Source organism: Megascapheus bottae, chromosome 8 (genome assembly GCF_031878675.1).
Source record: "Megascapheus bottae isolate mThoBot1 chromosome 8, mThoBot2.hap1, whole genome shotgun sequence".
Classification (NCBI taxonomy): Eukaryota; Metazoa; Chordata; class Mammalia; order Rodentia; family Geomyidae; genus Megascapheus; species Megascapheus bottae.
In genome coordinates this window covers 48,962,177-48,968,818 of record NC_143516.1, presented here as the reverse complement: position 1 = coordinate 48,968,818, position 6,642 = coordinate 48,962,177, and positions in this window count along the sequence as shown.

The window sequence follows — 6,642 nt, the reverse complement described above, 5'->3', positions numbered from 1 at the left end:
TGTTGATGTTACTAACCTTTTGTAAGACTATTTTATTATTTTTGAAGAAATATTTATTAAAGAGAAATTTTTTATTATTTGTTTGCATATTTGAACCTACCATGACAGAAAATGATTTTTATGAAATAGCTGTAAGATAAGAGAAAGTATATACAAAGTCAACCAGCTGTCTCTAAGGCCAACACCACTTTTTGTCTTGTTCCCACACCACAGCCATAGAAAATCACTACAACTCTGTTGAGATTCCCAGCACATTCCACCAGCCTGTCACTGGCAGGCAGTCAGATGGTTACATAAGATAAAATAGATCCTGTCTTCATTAGAAAAGAGGAATTTTTCAAGCAGAAAGTATATGTTACTTTTCTCCATTTTATAAAACTAACATCAGTCACCCCTCCGCATCTATTCGTTTTATATCTGTAGATTTAACTAACTCTGCATTTAAAAACCTTTTCAGAGAAAATAGCATCTATACTAAACATAAGCAGACTTGTCATTATTATGTGTAAAAACTATTAACATAGCGCTTATGATACTTTACATATCATAAATAATCTGTAGATGATTTAAAGTCTACCAGTGCATCTGTATTGTATATCTGCAAATAGTTTACTACTTTCTTTAAAAGAAATGAGCATTTTTTCAAAATTTATTACCCACTTAGAGTCATGGACCAGTATCTGCCATGGATACCGAAGGAGAACTCGCAATTAGTCCTATTAGTTTTATTAATAAAATTAAATTTAAAAAAGTAAATAAAAATAGAAATGCTTTCAGAATTTTCTTTAGATACTCAGCCACAGTTGCTTTTGCTATTTGACTTGTAACACAGTTTAGGTTATGTTAAAAAAAAATCACAAGTTTAAAAGAAAGTGCTAACTTTTTATTTAAAAATTTCTTGTTAAATTCAAAAGTTACTTACTTAAAATGCAAACTGATATCTTATATGCAATGTATGGATCTTAGTGGGTTTTCTTGTAAGTTATTTCTATGGCTAATCAGTCATACTGTTTTGTTTGTGTCAAGAGAGGTCAAACTTGGCTCCTGTGGAGGAATAATATTGTCAAAGATTGCTGTTATTAATGTGAACCTGCTTTGTATCTTTGCTTTTTTGTCCTGAGACTGTAATTTGAAAACTGACTATTTTGTTACATGGACTTAATTTTCATTTAATAAAAATACATATGAAGTTCATTAATTTCTGTTTATCATATGTATTATTTCTTATTAATAAGTAAAAGGTAGCCTATAGTCATCATTTCTTACATATTTTCAGTAGGGACAATTTCAACACTTGGAAAATGGTTCTAGCCACATTCCTAACCATGTGGTGGAAAGTACAAATTGTTTAATTTACTCATGACTTTTAAATTCTGTAACACAAGGAAATCCTCAGTGTACATATGTGGTTTATAAATGATGTGATCATCTCTTTATAGGTGTGTATTTTACTATGTGGAAGTTTAAATCTAGGGACTTGTGCTTGCTTAGCTAGCACACCATGACATCATCATGCCTCCGTCCCTCCACACACTAGTTATTTTTGAGCTAGGGTCTCATGCATTTCACTGTAGACAAGATGATCACAGATCACCATTCTCAGCCTTTTCCCTGTGATGAAGTCTCATGAACATTTTGCCTGGGGTGACCTGGACTGTAACTCACAAATTCAACCCCCATGTAGGATGACATGCCTTGCTCTTGATTGAGAAAGGGATTTCATCTGCTTATGCTCAGGCTGGACTCATCCATAATCCTCCAACCTCAGTCTCCCATGTAGCTAGGATTGTAGGCAAGCAGAAACAGCATATATATATATATATATATATATATATATATATATATATATGTACACACACATACATACATATGCAACTTATATTTTGTAGCTATTTTCTATCTTGCCTTTTCACAATTGACATAGACTGGCATTGGCTGGGTTTTGTATGTTGAAACTTTGCAGACATTTTTCTAATCATTTCTGGGGGAATATGACATCTCTAAAAAATGACAGTGTGGCTTTCTCCTTTTCAATATAGATTATTTTATTTCTTTCCCTTCCATGATTGACTTGGCTACAACTTTCAGGAGTATGTTATATAGAAATAAGGAACTAGGGAAGCTTAAAGTGGTAATCACACCGCCAAATATTGTCATGTCACCAAAACAGTGTTTTGTTTCTTGTTTGTTTTTTTGAAGATCAACAACATTTCACTTATCCATATTAATATGTGCCATTGAAAAATGAAAAGTTAGCCTAGCCACAAGCAAAGGAACTTTATGGCTCAGAACAATCCTTTTTGCAATTCCAAATTAAATTTAATACCACATTATAACACAGCCACTTGCCTAAACATTTTGCAAGCTGAGTGTAATAGTTTGATATTAAATTTTCATGTACATTTTGACTTTACTGCTTCCTACTGACATTTATCCTATTCAGATCCTAGAACTGAGATGAGGCCAATTAAACTATCCAGGAGAAACATTTTTCAATACAATTGGGCTTTCTTGTATACTTACTCTTTAATAATCTCAAACAAAAGAAAGATACCCAGTGAAATCTAAACAATGGCACTGTCAGTACTGGATTTTACTTTAAAGGAGCATACATTTCCAGTTTCACATATTACATAAAAATAAATGAATGTATTTAAAAGCCTTTTCCAATTACCCTTCAAATATGTATTTCTTGACCCAAAACAAGCACAATGGCAGTAATCTAAATATAATTTAGTGTAAGGCATATGATTTGAGAGAGCATTTGTTGCTTTAGAAAAGAATAGTTGAGGTTGAAATAAATGGAGGGAGAATCATGAGAGGAGTGGCTGATCAGGATGCATTATACTCATAAAGATAATAAAATTACATTAAAAATAGGTTAAAAATCTGAGCAGTAATCACTGTAGGCAACTCAAAATGTAGATCAGTAGCTCCTGAACTATATTTGAATAGTGTTTACAATCACATATAAATATAATTTGTTTCAGAATCAGTTTTACCAGAATCCATTATCAAAACACTATTGCTGTTAAATTGATAATAAGGTCTAATGCAATTTACTTTATGTCTTTGTCCTGATTTTACAATATCAAATGAAGTAAAGAAAACTAATTTTCAGTAAGTAAATTTTCATTGGAATAAATGGTCTCCCCTTAGGAATTGAGAAGCAGAATTATAGAAATACTTATGAACTGAAAAATTAACTGTCAAACATATTCTCCTGTATAATTTTAGACCCAATGGAATTGTGTTGAAGACACACAGCATTAATAAGTGAAAACATTCCTTGACTAAGCAGTTTTGACTTACATGAATAAGTCTTTCCAGATAAAATTTTATTGTATATAATTCAGAAAACTTTTGTAAGATCAGAAAGAAAATAAGCATAATTTCATGAACAAACAATATGTTGCATTTAATTTCATATATACAGCAAACTAGCTTAAATAGTTTAAAATGCTGTTTTAGGTATTTATATCTGGAGAGTTACATAAAAAGAAAAAAAATACAAACCCAAGTGGCTTGAACTCTGGGCACTGTTCCTGAGCTCTTCAGTTTAAGTCTAGTGCTCTACCACTTTGAGTCATAGCATCATGTACGGTTTTCTGGTAGTTAACTGGAGATAAGAGTCTCATAGGCTTGTGCAAGGGCTGGCTTTGAACCATGATCCTCAGATCTAGATTCCTGAATAGCTAGGGTTACAAGTGTGAGCTGCCAGCACCCAGATAAGTGTTTGCTTTTAAAAAATGTGTATACTTTAGCAATGAAAAGCAATATAACTTCCTTACAAATTTGTCATAATATCAAACTAAATTTACATAAATAGAAATAAATAACATAAGTAGAAAAATTAAATAGAAATATCCTATCCATATGTTGGCAAATTGAATGTTATGGTGGAAGGAAAGACTACCATAATCAGTGTTTAATTTGATCCCTGTGTTTCATATTAGAACAACAAATACTCTTAGAAGACACTACAAAAGGAAATATACTCATTACCTCACTTATGTAATTGTAATCCCTCTGTACATCACCTTTAGAATCATAGTAAGGTAAATTAGTTTAAAAAATGTTCCATATGGCCAAATGCTGGTGACTCACACATGGAATCATAGATACTCAGACTAGATCTGAGGATTGCATTCAAAGGCAGTATGCCAGAATAGTCTGTAAGACTCTTATCTCCAATTAACCACCAAACAAGAGAAAATGGTAGAACATTAGCCTTTAGCTAAAAGAGCTCACCTTCATTAACCAGGGCCTGAGTTCAAGCCCCATGAGTGACAAAATAATAAGAAAAAGGGATAATTATATAGCATAGTTTTACAATTTGCAAGTAGGTACATACAAAGATTCTCAATATTTTGCAGCTTTTTAAGGAATAGTCAGTTTCCCAAAGTGCAAAGAATTGTCTGTAAACATGACTGGAGGATACAAATGATATAAATATACCAGAAACTAGAAAAGCTAAGGTGGTTGCATTTGCTAAAAAGATATAAATTTAGGGTGAGAACAAACTTGATTAATTTTTAAAAAATCTAAAGCAGAATAGAGTTTCTAAAAGGTGTGGAAGATGATACCTTTATATTGGAACATGTCTAATGAGAGGTAAAAGAATGCTTTCTTCTGTCTAGTAGAGTGTTTGCCAAGCATGCACAAAGCCTTGTGTTTGATTCCTTTGTACCACAAACAGAAAAAACAGGTGGTGCTGTGTGACTCAATGTCTTGAGAAAGCTCAAGGACAGTGCCCAGGTACGGAATTCAAGTCCCAAGACTTGAAAAAAAAGTTCATAGAATATTGTATAGACATATAATATTAATATGTAATATATTAACATATTAATTACATTATATTAATATATGAATTTTTATAATATCAGTAAATAATATCACATTGATCTATTTATCAGTATATTAATTATATTAATCTATTGATTTATATAATATTAATATTATCTAATGTTTACATAATATAATATTAATATAACTATGATTATAGAATGTAATTATAGAATGTAATATATTATATACATATAAATGTATATACATTTGTATATTGATCTATCTATCTCCATCATTGGTAGATTGCTCATAGCATATAGGAGTTTGAGGATGGACAGGCTTGAATTAGAACCAGAAAGAATAAGGAAAGGCCTTAGGAGTCAGGCTGTGTTGTACAATAAGTCCCATTTGTTTTGATGGACACAAAATGAAGTTATGTACCCCTAGGATAAAACAGAAAAAGAAAAAGAAAACTACATAGGCAGAATAAAAGCAAAATGGGCCGAGGGCTTAATAAAACTTAACATTTATATGTATTTATTTCAGCCTAGTACGAATCAAAAGCATTTATTTATCCTGAAAGTGCACTATTTACCCAAACTCCTAAGAAAGTGAAACTTCTGGCAGAACTTGAATCATTTCCCTTTTGCAATAGGAAAGAAATCAAGGATTCCCTATAACTACGAATTAAGTGAGTATTTTATTGGAAGCCCTTGACACTGAAGTAAAGCAAGGAGTAATTTAAATAAGTTTTTATATGTATAATCCCAAATAATCTACAGAAATATTAGATAATTTGGAAGTAGTGCTACTTAACCATATAGAAAACTTGGCACTGTATCTGACTTTGGTATTGGGCACATTGTATATGTTTATTTGAAGTAGAAAAGGGAAGGGGAATAACAAGATGATGAGACAAAAGACAAAGGATGTATCAAAGTAACAGTGATATTCACAACAAAATATGTTGGAAATAAACTTTAGGTCTTGATAAAGGGGGTGGGAGGAGGGAAAATGAGAAAAGAATGGAACAGGGTAACAATTTTTGAAAAGCAATGTACTCACTGCCTTACAAATGTAACTGTAACTGCTCTATACATCACCCTGACAATAATTTTTTTTAAAAAATAGTTGCAGAATTTTCATAAAGTTTCTTATGAAGTTAAAGTTTCTTATGACGTTATGATTAAAAAATACATTTGCTTGTAAACACAAAAGTGGTTTTCTAGCTGTGACTTTTTGTCACATTACCTTTTGCTTCTAACTTGTGTCAGATAGGGGCTCAGGCTTTTGCCTGGAGTCAACAGAGGTCCTCCTATTTATGCCTCATTGTAGCTGGGACCAGATCTGAGTCACTAAACTTACCCTTAAATATGTCTTTTTTATATCTTGTTTGTAATGCCCCAGACATAAAATAACCACCGGAAAGAATATTAAGCTACTGATTTTAAAAGGGAGATTATTTTTTTGGGCAAGTTTGACTTTAAATCTGGATACAAAAGTCTCACTTGAAAACTTGATTTATTGTACTTAAAGTACATTATTGAAAATCATATACTTTTTCTTTATGATAATTTGCTATTAGTGACATGTACTGTATGTGTTCATTTCAGCTGAGTTCAAATTATACTCTTATTTTTATTTACATGCTTGTAGCTAAACACTTAATCTTAAATAAAATTCCTAGTAATGTAACATTGTTTCTTCTTTGTAATTCCTTGATTGGGTTTGAACTTAGGGTCTTGTACTTGCTAGCAAAGGTGCTCTGCCTCTCAGGTTACACCTCCTAGTTATTTTTGTGTTAGTTTTTCATGCTCATGTAACTGTCTTCCTGCCAATGTTAGCTGTCTGTCT